This window comes from Pseudophryne corroboree, chromosome 2 (assembly GCF_028390025.1).
Source record: "Pseudophryne corroboree isolate aPseCor3 chromosome 2, aPseCor3.hap2, whole genome shotgun sequence".
Classification (NCBI taxonomy): Eukaryota; Metazoa; Chordata; class Amphibia; order Anura; family Myobatrachidae; genus Pseudophryne; species Pseudophryne corroboree.
This window is the reverse complement of record NC_086445.1, coordinates 396,772,817-396,793,296: the sequence shown is the minus strand read 5'-3', so window position 1 is coordinate 396,793,296 and position 20,480 is coordinate 396,772,817. Positions and strand designations below refer to the sequence as shown.

The 20,480-nt window shown below is 45.2% G+C and overlaps 1 protein-coding gene across 1 annotated transcript in view; it reads right to left on the bottom strand.

The window, feature by feature from the left end:
* Nucleotides 1–20,480, bottom strand: part of LOC135022950 (ATP-binding cassette sub-family C member 5-like) — a 220,705-nt gene that overhangs the window by 152,923 nt on the left and 47,302 nt on the right. The window lies entirely within an intron of this gene.

Below are 20,480 nucleotides of genomic sequence, written 5' to 3'. Positions count from 1 at the left end.
CCGGCACCAACGATGAATGACCGCGGGGCCGTGCATCGTTCATCGTTGGTGCCTACACACTGAAAGATATGAACAAATTCTCATTCATTACTGAACGAGATTGTTCATATCGGCCGCACACATTGGTATGTGTGTAGGGCCTATAAGTTACTCCCTCTTTTAAGCAGCATCTCTCATTACATCTGCCAGCGACAAAATATATAATTCTTCAGAAGTTTTACCCTCACAACCTTACACTGCTAACAGAAGTAAAAAAAAATCAGAATCAATGTAGGCTACTATCCATCCTAGAATTACAACAACTGGATGCATTATACCACTTAATGATGACTGTCTTATCAGTCAATGCCCATGATTAGAGCTCATTAACACTAATAAAAGTTTATTGACGCTAAAAACATTCTTTAATCACAAGACAGAATCACTGGATTTCTCTGGGTACGGCCTTTTTTAATTTCACTAACCACAAAAACTTCCTGTGCTGTGCAGCCAATTGTCCATATAAACTAAATGGGTGTGGATCATTGGGTCGACCCTGACTAGGTTGACAGTCATTAGGTAGACCAATATTGGTCGACAGTGACTAGGTCGACACCTTAAATAGGATGACATGGTCATGAGGTCAACACGGAAAAAGTCGGCATGGAAAAAGGTCAACATGAGGGTTTTTGTGTGTGTGTGTGTGTGTGTATGTGTGTGTGTGTGTGTCGTTTTCTTTGTAAAGTGACCAGGAACTCCAATTAATGCACCGTGTGCCCTCGTATGCATCGGGCAAGGTTACTATTCCCAATCGTAGTCCACGTGGATAGTAAAGTAAGAAAAATGAAAAAAAAAATGTGAAAACTCATGTTGACCTTTTAATGTGTTGACCTTTGTCATGTCGCCCTAATGACTGTCAACCTAAGTGAGGTCGACCTAAAGACCGGATACCAAACTAAATTGAGTAACAACGACCACAAACCTGTAACAACTTAAACACTGCCTGTCAGAACGGAATTGGACATATACAATATATGGATGTCCAAACATTCTATTAGCAGTCTTCTTATCAGTTCACCATTGATCACTTTTACAGGATAAATGACAGGTCCCATGTTTCACTAGAGAAGGTGAATGGTAATTATATGCAAGGGCTCCTAGATGCTAGTAAAAAGCTTCTGACCCTTTGAAGACGGGTTCTGTATGTTATCACGGTCGCCGGAATGCCTGCGGTCACATGACCCACAATGGTATCCCGACACTGAAGATCCTGATGTCGGAGGGAGTAAGTATCGCCCCCCACACACACTCCACTACCCTAACCTGCCGTGGGTGGCGGCTAGGGCTCATCCTCGGGGGGTGGCGGCTATGGCTAACCCCCCTCTCCAGTGCCTAACCCTAAACCAAAGCCCCACACACACACCCGGGATGTCGGTGTTTGGTCTTCTGCTGGCATCCCGCTAAATGCATCCCTTGAAGACTATTTAGTTCAAAGGACATCCACTGTCTTAAACAAAAAATCTACACATTAGGGCAGGGTTCAGCTAATGCTGGCATGTTTCCCAGTATTCGCATGCAGAATAGTTTTAATTGGCATGTGGAAGGTTTGGAAAGTTTTATCAGCTATGACTAATATGTATGTTCCAGACTTAAATTTAGACTTTAATATTTTATAATTAAGCTAGTGACCCGCCCCAGCTTCACACGGGAGCTATTTGGAATTTACATGTACTACAACCTATATTTGCTTTCCGTCTCGGCATAATGGTAATACAATTTTTAAATTCAAATTAAAGAGCTCCTCAAAAAGGGATGTGTTGGCAACACAACAGACGCATTTACTATTGTCGAGCCCCATGTATACTCTTAGGGGGTAATTCCAAGTTGATCGCAGCAGGAATTTTGTTAGCAATTGGGCAAAACCATGTGCACTGCAGGGGAGCCAGATATAACATGTGCAGAGAGAGTTAGATTTGGGTGTGGTGTGTTCAATCTGCAATCTAAATTGCAGTGTAAAAATAAAGCAGCCAGTATTTACCCTGCACAGAAACAAAATAACCCACCCAAATCTAACTCTCTCTGCAAATGTTATATGTGCCCCCCCTGCAGTGCACATGGTTTTGCCCAACTGCTAAAAAATTTCCTGCTGTGATCAACTTGGAATTACCCCTGTCAAAGTCGAAAAATATCATGCTACACGCTGCCATATATTCACCCCATGCGCTTGCCCGCTGCACGTGCACATTCTCTCCCGTGCGTGCACATATTCGCAACTGCGTAATGAAGCTTCTACGGCCGTGCGCATTGGCGCGTGATATGTGCATTTACGGTAGGGTTTGTGTGCGTCTAGCGGGCGACTCAAATGTTACATAGTAAATCCAAATAGTATGTTTTATAGGTAATGTTCCCCTTAATAATAACTGAAAGTTTGTTTATTGTAACTGGTCGCTGGACGGAGGAATTCCTCTTTGCATGATACGAAGGGTCAGACAGGGTTTGAGCAGTGGTGTTTGGTACCTAACTAAAGAACATTTTATTAGAAACAATCCGGTGCTGGTTAGGTAAAGATTAATCGCTCCTGCGTATAGTTATGCCTATTAGTAGTTTCTGGACATTTACTATATTTGCAGTTCATTATCCATGCGGCGGGAATCCTGAGATTCCCTCCCACCTGAGCAGTTCGATATAGTCACAGCCCACCTGTTCAAACTAACCTATGACCTTTTGTTATAATGCGAGGAGACATTCCTGTGTCCAATGAACAATGAGATTATAGGTCCCTTTGTAGTGTACTGTACGCAGTGTATATAAGAACAGCCAGCCTGGCCAGCTCAGTCTTCTCTCCACAACGGTTTTCATCATTGACTAACTAGGGAGCTGGTACCAGGACTGCGCAGCGATCGTTCCCAGTGTGTAAGTCTTTCTCTGTAACCAACTTGTTCTCTGTTTGTATTTGCCATACTATCTCTCTCTCTCTGTTATTGTTAAACTGTTGTATATTGTATATGTGTAGTTATTATGTTTAGATATTGATGTTAGCCTGTAGTGTATGAACTGTTAACTGTTTTCCCCTTTTTACATAGCTAGATATTGTTAGTAAAGGTTTTGGAACCTTAGCAAGGTATTGTGTGTTTATTACATTGCTGAGAGTATTCAGAGCGTCTCAATCGCTCAAGAGGCTTTCATACAATAGAGGTTAATTAGCATTGCATTGTGTTCACATTACAAAACCAAGGTTTACAGTATAGGCTCAGCCTTTCATTGTATTGCATACAAGTTTTACTGAGTGTCATCCCGTGAGTGTCTGCGCCGCTCGTGTTCCCCTCGTGGTCACGAGCGTCCGCTACGCTGGTAGCGTAGCATTACGGTAGTCGGCCACCTATAGCGTGCTCAACACCAAGCGTTAAGCTGTGAGCGAGCGTGCCGCATGTGCGTCTCGACCACGGCTAAGCGTCTGCTACACTAAGTGCGTACCCTTACGATACCCCATACGCCAATTGCGTACTGAGTCTCTTACCCACATATAGTGAATGTTATAAGATAAATATTTAGCTTTATCAATTGGCGGCTCGTCCGTCCTCCACATATCCGCACTAGCGAACACAGACTTTATCTGTCAGCAAGGGCGGGAAGGCAGTATCCCTTCGTATCCGTATTGGTGGTAAGGGATACAGTAGTGCTGACTAGATAAGCGTCTGCATCGCTACGCTGTAGGAGTGCTGGTGGAATCCGGAACCGGAAGGTAAGAACAAAACGCTATTGTCTTTTAAAACTGTTTATCTCTGTTTTGCGTACGCAACACACGCACACACCTGCATTTCTTTTATTTGTGTATTTCCACACCTCACCTTCCTGCTTGCCATTTATCATTGATAACGTGCTGAGAAAGATTTGTTGCTATTGGTAGTTAAAAGTAATATTAATACGTTAAGGAGTAATTTGTAAAACACGCACACGGCTTGCCTAAGATACAAGGAAGTTCTGTGTGGTGTTCAGTAAATGATTACAGTTAAAGATCATTTACTTTGATATAAACGTGTTAGTTGTATTTCTGTGGATATACCTGGCTTGCGTACACGTGTCTCTAACAAAGGGCGGGACTAGCGTACGCGACGCAAGGGCCGACGCACGGAGCGTATATTACGCAACGGAGCGTCTGGGTACGCCCACATAATACAAATCACACAATAGTATTGTTTTAGTAGGCGATATGGAGGCAACGAGATAATAGCGCAAGTCAATCTCAGTGTCCTAAATTTTAAGCTAATAGATCCTTCTCTAGTTGTAACTCCTTTCGGGATTAGCCTGCGATACTGAATGAAAGGGATTTCTGCGCAGAAACGAAAGTAAAGAGTATATGAGGTGAAAGAGTGTGTATACATATATATAAGTTTCTAAATTTTGGGTGGAACCACAGGAAATCATCGAGTTCTCGTGAGGTACATACGTGTAAGTGACGGCACGGTGGCTTGGGAGGCATCCCTTGTTAAACATATTTAAAGAAGAGCATTAGAGATAGCAGACCAGGAGGTCACGGACCAGGAGGTCCAGGTACAGCAGACTAGGAAGTCCGCTATAGATAAAGAGTAAAGAAGCACAACACCAGGAAGGGTTGGTGCGGTACCCATATAGGCCATTAAGCTCTGGCTGAAGGAATTCGCAGCCGCAATTTTCGATTCCACTGGTCGCTCCGCACATAAGATTAGTTGCTTATGTGCAGAATGATTGTACCGCACGTAATTGTGTGCATTAGTTAGTAACTTGACCCAGTACCATTTGCGTACGCTAGAGGGGTCATAAACGCTATTTGTACATTCTAACGTGATTTGTGTAATTTTTTTATTTTAAGGGAGGTTCGCTGGTCACTCGGGAATTCTCTAACAACCAATAGTTACTGGGAAGGGTTAAGTGCTCTTCGGATCACATCCACATGTTCCAGTAAATAAAGGTTCATAGGGGCCCTAGGTTGGGTACAGCAGCTCTGAGTCAGTGATTGCAGTACTGGCCAACGTGGGCGAGGAGTGAGTGGAGGTACTCGGTAAACTTCCGCCGCCGGCCTACCCCGGACATCTTGGTTTTTGTAAGGGTTCGCTGAAGACCCTGATTTGAAGGTCAGAGGTAGTGAAAGCAACACCTGCAAAGATGGGGGCCAGTTGTTCAGGTAGGGGGCGATCAACCTCAGTTCAGGTTGACTTAGTAAACCGACCAATCATGTGTGAGAAATACGGTTCACACACAGAGGTTTTGTGCGATGAATGGGAAAGAATGACTGTGCATGACGGGGAAAAGTTACCACGGGTAGGCAGTTTTAGTCCCGAGGTGTTACAAAATCTAAGGAGAAGGATATGTCTCATTAAATCTGCAAAGAGACGGATCAAACATTATGATTATTTACAGTTATAGCAACAGGAAGGTGAAATACAGAGAGGATTGGCTCAAGCGGCTAGATCTAACCCTATCAGAAAACTGATAGCCACCGCGCCACCACCACCATACATAACGGGAGAGAAGGTGGTTACAGAGAATGGCACACTGGTGTATGATAAACATGCACTTAGTAACTGTATAAATGTTAAGAATAATGTAACTAAGATTGTTGATGCTAATACTAACCCGTGCAAGCTGTACCCTGTTTTAAACTTTCCCCAGGATTGTGACCAAGAGGATGAACCCACAACAATATCGGCACTCTCTCTAGCAGCCACCATAGCAGAAACAACAGTGGGCACGTCCCAACCAGTAAGAGCAGTATCAAAGGCCCCTAGTGGAGGGACAGGTGAGGTCGTATCAACTGGTAAGTACGGCACTGAACAATATGCTGAAACCATTGCACCACATGTTATAGAATCTACTCAGAATGATGTTATTGAACTTAATCCCGTTAGGGTAATTGCAGTACCAAATGGGAAAACTAACACTTCAGGAGTCACTCCTGTCAGACACATCGCCATGCACTGCCCCTTTTCCCGAATGGAATTAAGATCAATGGTGTCTGAATTCCCTGATCCTAGGAAAGATCTAGTTGCAAGCCAGAAGTACATTAGAGAGCTAGGAAATACTGTGGAGCCCAATAACAAAGACTGGTAGATATTGCTGAGGGCATGTTTACCCTCCAATGTCGACTCAGAGAGATTTATAGCTGACTGTAAATTAGACGAAGAGGTACCCCTTACGGATGTGTACAACCAAGATAATGTAAAGAGAATAAATTTACAGTTAAGAGAGTATTTCCCAGCTGTTGCCAAATGGAACAAAATTTTCTCCATCAAACAAAAAGAGGGAGAAACAGCTGCTGATTATTTTCATCGGGCACTACAGGAAATGGCTAAGTATACAGGAATAGAAGACATTAAGACAAATGTGAATCATAGAGAAGTAGCAGTATCTGTGTTAATGGATGGTTTAAAGGAAGTATTGAGGACAAGGGTACAGACCACCCAACCATGTTGGCGAGGTTTGTCGGTGGCTACTTTGAGAGAGGCCGCTATTGATCATGATCGGAACATCACCAGACACAGGGAGTCACAGAGTGATAAGTTAATGGCCGTAAGTATACAGGCCCTGACCACAAGGCCACCTCAGTATAAGTCTCCGACCCCTGTGGGTAAGTCAAATGTGGTAACTTGTTATTACTGTCATAAAGAGGGACATTTTGCACGAGACTGTAGATCGAAAAATGCACAAAAATCATATCCACCCCCTAGACAACGACATGACACACGAAATTGGGATCAAGGACCGCAGAGACGGAGTTATGAGCCACACGCAGGGGAAACAAAAAGGTATCCCCCAAGAAGAGATTGGCAAGTCTCTGATAGTTCCCATTTACCCCCTTCACAGGTAATAGCTGCCAGCGCAATGCAGGGAGGCCACCACATACAATAGGGGTGGGGCCACACCTGTAGTCTGCAGCCAGTGAAATTAATTGCGAGCCTTGGAAATGAAGCTGAGGTCACAATTGATGTAGCTGGTAAATCTTTAAATTTCCTTGTAGATACGGGGGCGGCCAAGTCAGTGATAAATTCGACCGTGGGCATGAGAACCACTGGTAAAACAATTCCAGCCATGGGAGTAACAGGAGTAGTACAGCACTACCCTTTAAGCAAACCTGCAGAGATTACAATAGGGCCTTTGCATACCAAGCATTCTTTTCTGCTAGCTGCATCGGCTCCGACTAATCTCCTAGGGAGAGATTTACTGTGCAAAATGGGATGTGTCATATATTGTACTCCTGAAGGTGTGTTCTTGGACATACCCGAAAACCACGCTCAGGAAGTGCAGGATATGCTAGACTCCCCAACAAGATTAATGTCCCACACTGTTGTTGTAAATAGGTGTCCGTCCAAGGTAGAGGAAATGATTTCCCAGATACCGGAATCACTTTGGACCAAGGATGGACAAGACACTGGATTAATGGCAAACGTAGCCCCAGTAGTTGTACAAGTAAAAGATGGTAGGATAGCTCCAAAAATCCCACAATACCCTCTGAAGCCAGAGGTGGAGTTAGGAGTTTACCCTGTAATAGAGCGCTTGCTACAACAGGGCATTCTGGTAAGAACGTCCAGCACTGCCAATAGTCCCATCTTCCCTGTTAAAAAGAGTGGGGGGAGGGGTTATAGATTAGTGCAGGATCTAAGAGGGATCAACAAAATAGTTGAGAGTCAATTCCCCGTAGTGCCAAATCCAGCTGTCATCCTTATGCAAATCCCTCCCACTGCCAAATTTTTCACTGTGATTGACCTCTGCTCCGCCTTCTTCTCGGTACCTCTGCACCCTGGCAGTCAATACTTATTCGCATTTACATACAGAGGAGTTCAGTACACCTGGACTCAATTACCACAAGGTTTCATTGACAGTCCAAGTATTTTCTCTCAGGCCTTGCATGATTGTTTACAGTCTTTCCAACCTGAGAGTGGATCAGTATTAATACAGTACGTGGATGATTTACTGCTGTGTTCTGATTCACTAGAAGCGTCCCTGTGAGATACGAAACAACTCCTGTTTCATCTTTCAGACACAGGACACAAGGTTTCCAAAGATAAGTTACAATTATGCCAGACCAGGGTGAAGTATTTGGGACACTGCCTAACACAAGGACTGAGACACCTTACCGCTGATAGAATTCAAGCAATTCGTGACATGACCCTGCCACAAACCCAGCAACAGATTAGAACGTTTTTAGGAATGTGTGGGTATTGCCGTAACTGGATCCCAGGTTTTTCCATACTGGCCTTGCCTTTACAGGAGATGGTCTCCTCAAACAAACCTGATCGGATTTCGCACACAGACGAGTCTGAGATGGCATTTGAGAGACTTAAACAGTGCCTAACGCAGGCACCAGCATTAGGTATGCCAGATTATGGAAAACCCTTTGAACTGTATGGAACAGAGAGTGCTGGGTGCACAGCAGGTGTCTTAACCCAGAAGCATGGTGATGCCAGCAGGCCGGTAGCCTACTATAGCGCTCAGCTAGACACGGTAGCGCGATCCCTCCCCACATGCTTGCGAAGCGTTGCAGCAATAGCATTGCTAGTAAGTAAAAGCGAAGATGTAGTGCTAGGACACAACCTCACAAGTCATACACCACATGCAGTGTCAGCTTTACTGAATTCTGCCCAAACCAGACACGTCTCATCAGCGCGGTTTACAAGATGGGAATTGGCATTGATGGCTCCCGTAAACATCACCATAAGGAGATGCAGCGCACTAAATCCTGCAACATATCTCCCAGGTGTGCCTGGACAGGCACAAAGGGTGGAGGATGAGAGTGATGGTGAAGGAGGATTTAGTAAGGACAGCGACACACATGATTGTATGGAATATTTGGCCCAAAATTTCACGGCAAGGCCTGACATCAGTGACAACCCACTGGAAGATGTAGATTTTACTTTCTACACTGACGGTAGTTGTCACAGACAGACGGACTCGGGAGACTTGTGTACTGGATACGCAGTCGTAGATGACCAAGGTACCATAGAAGCGGAACCCCTAGGCCCACCACACTCAGCACAAGTTGCTGAACTGGTTGCCCTAACCAGAGCATGCGAACTGGCTAAAGGCAAGTCAGCCAATATCTACACAGATTCTAGGTACGCCTTCGGAGTAGTCCATGATTTCGGGGCCCTATGGCGCCTCAGAAATTTCATGACGGCAGCTGGCACACCCGTAGCACATGCAGCCCACATCAAAAGACTTCTAACAGCGATACAGGAACCCGACAGAGTGGCTGTTATCAAGTGTAAAGCTCACACGTATAGCCAAGACCCGGTATCACTTGGTAACAGCCGAGCAGACGAAGCTGCTAAATCAGCAGCCAGTAACCCCATACAAACAGACAGTACACGACTGATGGTATTTGATACTGTAAACACACAGAAATTATATGAAATGCAAAATGTGTGTTCACCACAAGAAAAGGCAGTTTGGAGCTCAAAAGGATATGGCCAGGAGTCCTCAGGACTCTGGACAGATGGACAGGGTAAGCCAGTGGCACCCAGAGCATACCTTCCAAGTCTAGCGGAGGCGGCACATGGGCCGACTCATCTAGGCAAAGAAGGAATGTGTAAGTTGGTAAGAGCTTATTGGTGCGCCCCAGGATTTTCTTCCCATGCGGGTAAAAGAGCGATGACATGTCTCACCTGCTTGAGGAAGAATATCGGAAAGGCAATACCAACAGAGCCATCCCATATCCCTCAGACAGATGGCCCTTTTCAGGTAATACAAATTGATTTCATACAATTGCCACCTTGTAGAAATTTAAAATATGTATTGGTCTGTATTGACGTGTTCTCAAATTGGGTTGAAGCATTTCCCGCGGCCACAAATACCGCTGTGTTTACTGCAAAGAAAATTGTGCAGGAATTTGTGTGCAGGTATGGTATCCCTAGAATCATTGAGAGTGATAGGGGTACCCATTTTACAGGTGAAGTTTTTCAAGCAATGTGTAAGTTGATGGGAATTAATAGTAAGCTGCACACTCCGTACCGCCCCCAGGCGAGTGCGAAAGTGGAAAGAGTAAACAGCACTATTAAAAACAAATTAAGCAAGGTAATGGCTGAAACAGGATTGTTGTGGCCCGAAGCTTTGCCAATCGTATTATACAGCATCAGAACCACTCCCAGGTCCCCTCTTAATCTATCTCCTTTTGAAATTCTGTTTGGTCGACAACCCCATGTTATGATTAACCCCCAGGATGATTTGAAGTGTAACAATGAAGTAACCGTAAAGTACTTGGTTAAGATGAGTAAGCAATTGAGGAATCAGAATGATAATCTAAAGTTGGTGATTCCTGATTTGCCAGACAATAATTGTCATGACATTGAACCTGGGGATTATGTAATGATACGGAATTTTCTACGCTCAGGTTGCCTTATTGACAGATGGGAAGGACCATATCAAGTCTTATTGACCAGCACAACAGCATTGAAGGTTGCCGAGAGAGAGACTTGGGTCCATTCGTCTTATTGTAAAAAGGTCGCTGACCCAGAGAGGTCCCGTGATAAAGAACAGACGGTAGAGGTTGTATCACTAGAGTGTCTGTTCCGGGAAGGTTGAGACGACACCTGAGCGCTGAGAATAATAAGACCGGAGGCGTTTGTCGAGCCAGATTTCTTTTTCCCTTTTGTTATTTTCTCCAGTTCCCATCTCCCTCCTATTTTCCTTCCCCCTTCTTATTTTTCTCCTTTTCCTCCTATAAGATGGACTTGCCCCAAGAGACTGTGATGCGGATTTTTCTGTTGACCATGATGTTGACCAGAGCAGTCTGTTTCGGTGAGAGTACCATGGAGGTCGAGAAAGGATCGGGAATGGGTTCTGATGACCAGGATGGAGGCGTAAATTTCCAAGAGCGACATAATCTCTGAGTAAAGGCGAGTATCAGAAAACGATCTGGTAGCATTGACAATAGAAGGAATTGTGAAGGATTGTTAGCTGAAGAGAACTGCATCTGTAGGCATTGTGACAATATAGTTGAGGATGGGTGCATCAAGAAATGCCAGTCCAGTTTTAATGTCCACATGGACCGGCATCCATTGAGTGACTATCACTCCTTAGTGGGTAAAGTGTTAAATCAGACAGACTGTTGGGTATGCTCTCAAGTACCTCAAGGTCATAGCAAATCAGGACTAGTACCATTCCCTTTAACTGTAGGAGAGGTACTTGAGTTAAGTGGTGGGAGGCCGGTGGACAAGAGGTTTAATATCTCTAGTCCTCCTAGTTTGAAGCTCCACCAGTATCATGTGGATAGGTCTTTAGTATGCTTTAACATTTCCAATCCCCGAAAGCCGGGAAATTGGGAAGTGTCATGGAGTAATCAAACCATGACATTTTCATATAGAGCCGATAGAATGCCCATAGACACAGAACTTATACGCCAGATAGCCAACAGTGGAAAATATTTCCGGTATAGGTATACTTTAGGAAGTAGGACCATGCGAGTTGGAGAAGTATCACCAGGATACTGTGCACATATCGTACAACCTGATACGTGTACTAGACAGATGGGAGAGTTAGGGTTAGGAGATTTCACATGGAAAATTTGTAACATGGTAATGTCATACTCCGTCCCATATGTTCTCCCCGATGATGCATATTTCATATGTGGGAGAAAGGCGTATAAGTGGCTTGCCCCAAACTCAGAGGGATTGTGTTACATTGGAAAAGTACTGCCTGAAGTAATGACTGTATCCCATAACAAAATGAAAGACACTCACCGCGGTGCCCAAGCTCCTTATACTCACACTCATTACGAGCACATCGTTAAACGGCACCTGATAGAGAGGACAGAGCACTCGGCCTCTGATCTGATCCATGAATCCACCGGGATTCAATTCCTACTCGCGTTAGATATCACTCATACCGCCAGAGGAGTTATAAATTATAAATATATATCTGCGCTAGCGAACTTGTTAGACAATATCACCGAAATGTATGACGACACGTTCAGGTACACTGGGAAAGAGTTACAAGCCTACAAAACAGAGCTGGTTCAGCATAGGATGATTCTCAATTATCTCACAGCAGTGACAGGCGGGTATTGTGTTACCCTAGCAACTCAATATGGAATAAAGTGCTGCACGTACATTACAAACAGCACGGAGGACCCGGCCGAGGTCATAGACCAAAAGATGGATGACATTTTACAATTAAAGTGGGAGTTTCGAAGGAAACACAATCTCACACTCGCTGCTGTGGGTAATGAGCTGACCAGTTGGGTGTCATGGTTGAACCCACGAAATTGGTTCTCTGGTTTAGGAGAATGGACCCAAGGTATTATAATGGACGTAGGGAAATTTCTCTTGTGTATTCTGGGAGTCGTCATATTGGTTGGCCTGATATTTAGATGCGTTCGGACTTTAACGAAGTGTAAAGGTAGTACCAGAGTGATGAGTCTGAGGAGCGAAGACACTGTAATAACAACAACTAATTTGATGTATGACCCAACGATAGAGACAATGTTGTGATGAAAATGTGATTCCACGGTCCGTTTCTTTCACCCGTTTCTCCTTTGTTTTCCTCCAAGGTACAAAGACATCCGCTTGGAAGAAGAATTTGACAACCTCTTTTATACAGACCATTGATGAACTATGCTACAAGCCCCCAATATCCCTAGTGACTTTAACTTTTACGATAGCCCAATACTTTAGAGACTGTAACTTTATGGACAATGGAACAACTTTTGCTCGCTATTTATAGCAAAAGCACCGAGAGACATCAGACAACATGTACATCAAGACAAGACATCAGACAAGACCTCAATCGGCGACTGTTTATATAAACTCATAGTTTATGACTGCATTTATAACGATTGTTTCTTATCCTCATCTCTACAACCTCCAGGTAATGACACACATAGTCGATAGGGAATATAGACACATATATCAGCATTCACATGTTCCCCCCCTTCATGTATCATCAACTAAATGTGCTCCCCATTTGTTGCAACCAAAAGCCGAAAAGAGCTCGGTAGAGTTTGACAGCCCATCCACAGATCCCTGACACGGGATAAGAAGGATTCAAATGTATACTTCGCAATACCTCGAAGCTTGATTTAAAACACGTACGGCACGATGATACATGACCCCTCAAACATGGATTCATACACACATGCTTCTACTATCTCACTAGGTCATACCTTTTTCCCACCTTCTCCTCTCCTCCCTTTACCCAATCATAAAAAGGTATTTACATGATGACATATATTTTTCTTTTTTTGAACTGTTTTAGGAAGTGGCAGTTATTGATGACTGCTAAAGGGTGGACTGTCAAAGTCGAAAAATATCATGCTACACGCTGCCATATATTCACCCCATGCGCTTGCCCGCTGCACGTGCACATTCTCTCCCGTGCGTGCACATATTCGCAAATGCGTAATGAAGCTTCTACGGCCTTGCGCATTGGCGCGTGATATGTGCATTTACGGTAGGGTTTGTGTGCGTCTAGCGGGCGACTCAAATGTTACATAGTAAATCCAAATAGTATGTTTTATAGGTAATGTTCCCCTTAATAATAACTGAAAGTTTGTTTATTATAACTGGTTGCTGGACGGAGGAATTCCTCTTTGCATGATACGAAGGGTCAGACAGGGTTTGAGCAGTGGTGTTTGGTACCTAACTAAAGAACATTTTATTAGAAACAATCCGGTGCTGGTTAGGTAAAGATTAATCGCTCCTGCGTATAGTTATGCCTATTAGTAGTTTCTGGACATTTACTATATTTGCAGTTCATTATCCATGCGGCGGGAATCCTGAGATTCCCTCCCACCTGAGCAGTTCGATATAGTCACAGCCCACCTGTTCAAACTAACCTATGACCTTTTGTTATAATGCGAGGAGACATTCCTGTGTCCAATGAACAATGAGATTATAGGTCCCTTTGTAGTGTACTGTACGCAGTGTATATAAGAACAGCCAGCCTGGCCAGCTCAGTCTTCTCTCCACAACGGTTTTCATCATTGACTAACTAGGGAGCTGGTACCAGGACTGCGCAGCAATCGTTCCCAGTGTGTAAGTCGTTCTCTGTAACCAACTTGTTCTCTGTTTGTATTTGCCATACTATCTCTCTCTCTCTGTTATTGTTAAACTGTTGTATATTGTATATGTGTAGTTATTATGTTTAGATATTGATGTTAGCCTGTAGTGTATGAACTGTTAACTGTTTTCCCCTTTTTACATAGCTAGATATTGTTAGTAAAGGTTTTGGAACCTTAGCAAGGTATTGTGTGTTTATTACATTGCTGAGAGTATTCAGAGCGTCTCAATCGCTCAAGAGGCTTTCATACAATAGAGGTTAATTAGCATTGCATTGTGTTCACATTACAAAACCAAGGTTTACAGTATAGGCTCAGCCTTTCATTGTATTGCATACAAGGTTTACGGAGTGTCATCCTGTGAGTGTCTGCGCCGCTCGTGTTCCCCTCGTGGTCACGAGCGTCCGCTACGCTGGTAGCGTAGCATTACGGTAGTCGGCCGCCTATAGCGTGCTCGACACCAAGCGTTAAGCTGTGAGCGAGCGTGCCGCATGTGCGTCTCGACCACGGCTAAGCGTCTGCTACACTAAGTGCGTACCCTTACGGTACCCCATACGCCAATTGCGTACTGAGTCTCTTACCCACATATAGTGAATGTTATAAGATAAATATTTAGCTTTATCACCCCCTTACACCGGTCGGCCACACATGTGTTTTCGTCATCCCTGCGATTGGATGGCCGTTTTTTCTTTTACTCGATTCACTAATATAGTCATTGCTCAGCTCCCTTTTGTCATAGATTAATCTCGATGCTAGGGGGTTAAAGGTACAGTAGGGATGGTGGCCGAGGCAGAGTTACAGTTAAGGAGAGGGTGGTCAGAAGAACACATGGGGAAAGGGGGTCAAGGGAGCATATAGAGAGGGGCATCAGAGCACTACATGGGAAGGAAGAGGCCAGAGGTACACATGGAGGGGGGGGGTCAGAGACATGCTTGGGGGAGGTCAGAGGCACATATGGGTAGGTGTGATCATAGGCACACATGGGGAAGTAGACAGCAGAGGCACTCATGGGGAGGGGGGACAGAGGTATGCTTGATCAGACAGGACAGAGGTAAATATGGGGAGGGAAGATGATAGATGCACATGGGGAGGTAGGAGGCAGAGGCACTAATGGTGAGGGGGGTCAGAGGCACGCTTGATGAGGAAAGTAGCAGAAGTACATATGGGGGAGGGCGATGATAGGTGCATATGGGGAGGTAGGCACACTGTCCTCAGGAGGCAGAGGCACTCATGGTGAGGATGGGTCAGAGGCACATTTGATGAGGAAAGGAGCAGAAGTACATATGGGGAGGGGAGATGATAGGTGCACACTGGGCACACTTGGGGAGGCAGGGGGCAGAGGCACTCATGGGAAAGACTTTCCTATATTACGTATGACTCATGGAAGCAAGTGAAGCAGGAACATTAAGGAGAGATGTGGGCGGGGACATATGTGAAGGATGAGCTATGATTATTTCCTGAAGCCTTCTATGAGAGGTAGGAGGGACAGGGAAGCTGATGCATCCCTGCAGCACAGCTACTGCAGTACCACTCTTGGCCAGTGTGTGCACTGTAGAGCACTACCATTATTCTCTTACTGAAACTGTCACTAAAATCGTCACTGCTCAGCTCCCTTTTGTATCATACACCTAAACGTTCCTCAACAAATGCTCTATTAATATGTTGAAACTGCATCAAAATCTTTCCAGCAGGTCTCATGAACAGACTGACAGATGCCTACCAGGGACTTTATTGATACATCGGGCAGGCTGCAGCCGGCAATAGAAGGATCGCAGAAGGTGTCACAGTTAATTGCTGTGATCCCTCCTTCATACATTCAGGGTAGGGTGGCCAATCCCGTGCTATTTTTTCAATACAGGGAATCGGTATTGAAAAATGATCAATCCCGGATTGGTTCCTTTGCAATGTCCGTCGCCGCTGCCCTACCCCACCCTGCCAAGTCCCACATAACTCACCGTCATGTAACTGGGGGAAGGGTGGGCCAACCTGCTGCTGAGTTGTGGCCGGGCCGGTGCAGGCCGTGAGGACCGAGCAGTGTCCTCTGACTCCAAGTCATGCTGCACAGTGCGCACAGCCAAGGTCAAGGGGAGGTGAGCAGAGGGAGCCGGGCAGTGGTTGAGTCTTCCGAGGATGCGCAACGCTGCCCATCATTGAAAAAACAAAGGGGCTTCCTAATCCCGAAATCTCCGGGATTGGAAGCCCCAATCCCGGGATTGAATCCCATACCATTTTTGTCCAAAATCCCGAGATCCCGTCAATCCCGATCCTGGGATTGGCCACCCTAATTCAGGGAGGTACATAATATTCGTGGCTAGCCACCAAAAACTTGAGTTTTCAAGTACATAGCCGCAAATACTGTTTGGTAAATGGGCCCATCAAAGAGGATGGGGATTGAACAAACAGGATCTGGTCACAGTAATGAATGTGCTAATCGTGTGTGCGGCGGTGACCTCCTCATTAGCGTGAATGTGTAAATAAGGGTGAGTGTATCTTAGCTTTGCAGAAGTGCAAACGCTTGCGCAGCAGAGCGCCTGCAAAATATTTTTGTGCAAAACAAGACCAGCCCTGTAGTTACTCTTCGTGTGCGTTGATTCTAGCGACGGTGGGACGGCTGTTGACGTCACACACCCACCGAGCGTTAGCACAGCCAAGCCTGCGTTTTCCCCGACACGCCTGCGTTTTTCTAAGCACTCCCTAAAAACGGTCGGTTGCCACCCAGAAACGCCCACTTCATGTCAATCTTCTTGCGTTGTGCCGTGCGACTGAAAGCTTCGCTAGAAGCTGTGCAAAACCACAAAGGACTTTGTACCCGTACATCGTGCTTGCGCATTGCGGTGCATACGCATGCGCAGATTAGCCATTTTTCTCACTGATCGCTGTGCTGCGAACAACGGCAGCTAGCGATCATCTCGGAATGACCCTCTATGTATTACAATGTGCACACAAATAGCTAATGTTTTGAGTGTTTGATTATGGCACATGAGGTCTGGTGCTTAATTCCTCTGGAATAAAGTGCTGTGTATGGTGTGTTTTTATATGGAAAAATATTTTTCATAAGGTGCACATATTAGCATCCCATTCTGTACTGAACAATGGAGTTCTGCGCACGCGATGAGAGAGTGGAAACGTACAGACTGTGCAAAGCATATTCGGACCCACAGTGCAGGTCAGTTACTGTTCCCACTACTGGTCAACTTTCCATTCAACTGCTGGGGACCCCGGAAAGCGCACTATTTAATATGCTGGTATAATAATTGTCACTCAAACTCGCCAAAAAATCCGGACATAGCTATTCAATCCCGGCCATTTTCAGATACTTTTTCTGACAACACGGATTTGACTTGTTAACAAGTCGAATCTGCATCCGCGGAAAATAGTTGAAAACAGCTGCGTTTTCAACAAAAACATGTGGATCGGTGAGTAATTAGTTGATCCACGTGTTTACTGAGAGTGACGGATTTTTTAACAGTCGAAAAATCGGCACTTTGATTGAACAGGTCAAATGTAAAAATGGTCTAAAAGTGCAGTTTTTCCGACTGTCGGAAAATTCAGCACTAATTGAATACCCCCCTATATGGGACCTGACAGGAACCTTTACTGCCTGGGAGTTTTCAGGAGCAAACGGCACCTGCTATATAGCCAGGCATTGAACGGGAGCCTCATATTGATATATATAAGCATTGAGCATATTCAGAAGTAGCAACTTTCAGCTATGAAGTATTTGGATTGAATTTGTTGCTAATCTTTCTATAGAAAGGCTTTTATCTCTGCCCATGAAACACTGGGGGTAATTCCAATCTGATCGATAGGCAGCGATTTTTGCTGTCCTACAATCAGATAGTCACCGCCTACAGGGGGAGTGTATTTTCGGTGTGCAAGTGTGCGAACGCATGTGTAGCACAGCTGCACAAACAAATTTTGTGCAGTCTCTGCGTAGCCCAGGACTTACTCAGCCGCTGCGATCACATCAGGCTGTTCGGGGCCCGGATTTGACGTCAGACACCCTCCTTTCAAAATCTTGGTCCTGCCTGCATTTTCCCGGCCACTCCCTGAAAATGGTCAGTTGCCACCCACAAATGCCCTCTTCCTGTCAATCTAGTTGAAAACGCCTGTGCGAATGGATCCTTCGCACAACCCTGTCGCTGATCAGCGATCCCCTTTGTAGCCGTGCGATGCACCGGCGCAGTGAGGTGCATACGCATGCACAGTTCAGATCTGCTCGCATGCTGTGCGAAAACGCACAGCAGCGATCACATCTGAATTACCCCCACTGAGCATGATACTTGCTAATACCATTTGGAAACAGTTGTCTTTTTTACAAGTGAGCTTTGCAACACTGGGGGTCATTCCGAGTTTATCGTAGCTGTGCTAAATTTAATTGCTAATCTTTCTATAGCAAGGCTTTTATCTCTGCCCATGAAACACTGGGGGTAATTCAAATCTGATCGATAGGCAGCGATTTTTGCTGTCCTGCAATCAGATAGTCGCCGCCTACAGGGGCGCTGCGCTGGTCGGGAGCTACTCTTGAAGTGCAAAGGCATCTCCGCTGTGCGATGCCTTTGCACTTCTGCGGGGCAGGGGGCGGCACTGACATGCGGGGTGGACTAGCCCTGTGCTGGGCGTCCCCACCGCATGTCAGTGTGAATGATCGTAGCTGTGCTAAATTTAGGACAGCTACGATCAACTCGGAATGACCCCCAAAGTGCACAAATATTCAGCAGCGCTTTACAGAGAATATTTGGCCATTCATATCAGTCCCTGCCCCAGTGGAGCTTACAATCTATGGACCTTATTCAGTAAGGATTGCAATTTCTGCTAAAAAGCAGTAGCTGCGATGAAGTAGTTTCCCAGAAATACAGAAAAAACACCCATTGCAGAAATTGCGATTGCATCGCAATATGCGGGCTGATTGCAAAACCAAACGCAATTCATAGAGCATCGAAGATTTTTCCTATCTGTGCCAGGCAAGATCATCCACACTTCTTGCGACACAAGAGGCTGGATGGGGTCATTGCTGACATCAGAGGCTCTCTTTAAAAACGCCTGGGCACGCCTGCGTTTTTTCAGACACACCCTTAAAACGTCAGGTTTCCGCCCAGAAACACCAGCTTCTTATTAGTCAAACAGCGGATGCTTTGTGATCACAATGTGTACACAATTTCTGTTGCTATTTTTACTTGCACATGCGCGGTTGTTTGATAATTGTCCAGATTTGCAAAATTTGCAATCCTTACTGAATGATGTCCAATATTCTCTATCACATGCACATGCACACACATTCAGTGGCTTATTTTGTTGGGAGCCAATAACATATTGGTATATTTTTGGGTTGTGGGGGTAAACGAGAGTAACTGGATGACACCCACACAATTAGGGGAAGAATATACAAACGCCACACAGTTAGAGCCATGGTGGGAAATCGGACCAATGAATTCAGTGCTGTGAGGCAGTAATGCTAACCATTACATCGTAAGTGCTTTGCGTATGTGCCAGACGTGTACTATGCATGTGCAGTATGGGTCTGTGATGGCTCGCGCAAGGATTGCCTCCGTCAGTCGTCGCCATTGAGGGGGAGGGACGAGGCCAGGATCTCCATCAATGGATGGAGATTTCCTGGCCTCCTGGTAGCTCTCCCCATGGGTGACACAGCCGACCGATGGTCTCAGAGATGACCCCTTACTGCATCCTATTATGCAGTTCGGATAGTAATTCATGCAGGAGGCATGATGCCTCCTGTTGTATTACGATATTGGAGCTATCACTACTGCTTCCATTTAAGATCAAAAACTCCATATTTTTCTAGCCTTGTAACTAGCCTTTTCAATTTTGGCTTCAGGAAGTGGCGGCTTGTAAATAAACATCTGTAACACCAATGGCGATATTCAATTGCAAGCTGTAAATTCAAAAAACGTAACGTAATGATTTCTATAGAAATCACAGCATAATTTTTCACTCATCTCCAGAGCAAGTCTAATTGCTCTAGCACCCCGACTGCACCCCCTCTGAAGACCAATTAAGCAATTGGTAGTTTCCAATTAGCTTAATTAGTCAGTGATTACTCACCTTCCGAAGCAGTGCCTTCCGAAGCAGTGCCTCCAGCGTTGGTATCCAGTCCTCTGGTGAGTCTGTGAGGTATGTGTAAGTGTGTGTGAGTGTGTGTATGCATGAGAGTATGTGTGATGGTACCCCCTGTGTGTGTGAACTATGTCAAAGTCAGAAAAATATCTCTATACACACTGCCATATTTGCACCTCATTCTGGTCCGCGCTGCGCATGCGTGCGCTCTCCCGTGCGTGCGCATACTCACAGTCGCGGGCACCCGCAGGCGCACGGTATGCGTATTTACGGTAGAGTTTATGTGATCGTAGCGTGCGACTCAATCGTTACATATTTTCAGTAATAATAAGAATTTACTTACCGATAATTCTATTTCTCGGAGTCCGTAGTGGATGCTGGGGTTCCTGAAAGGACCATG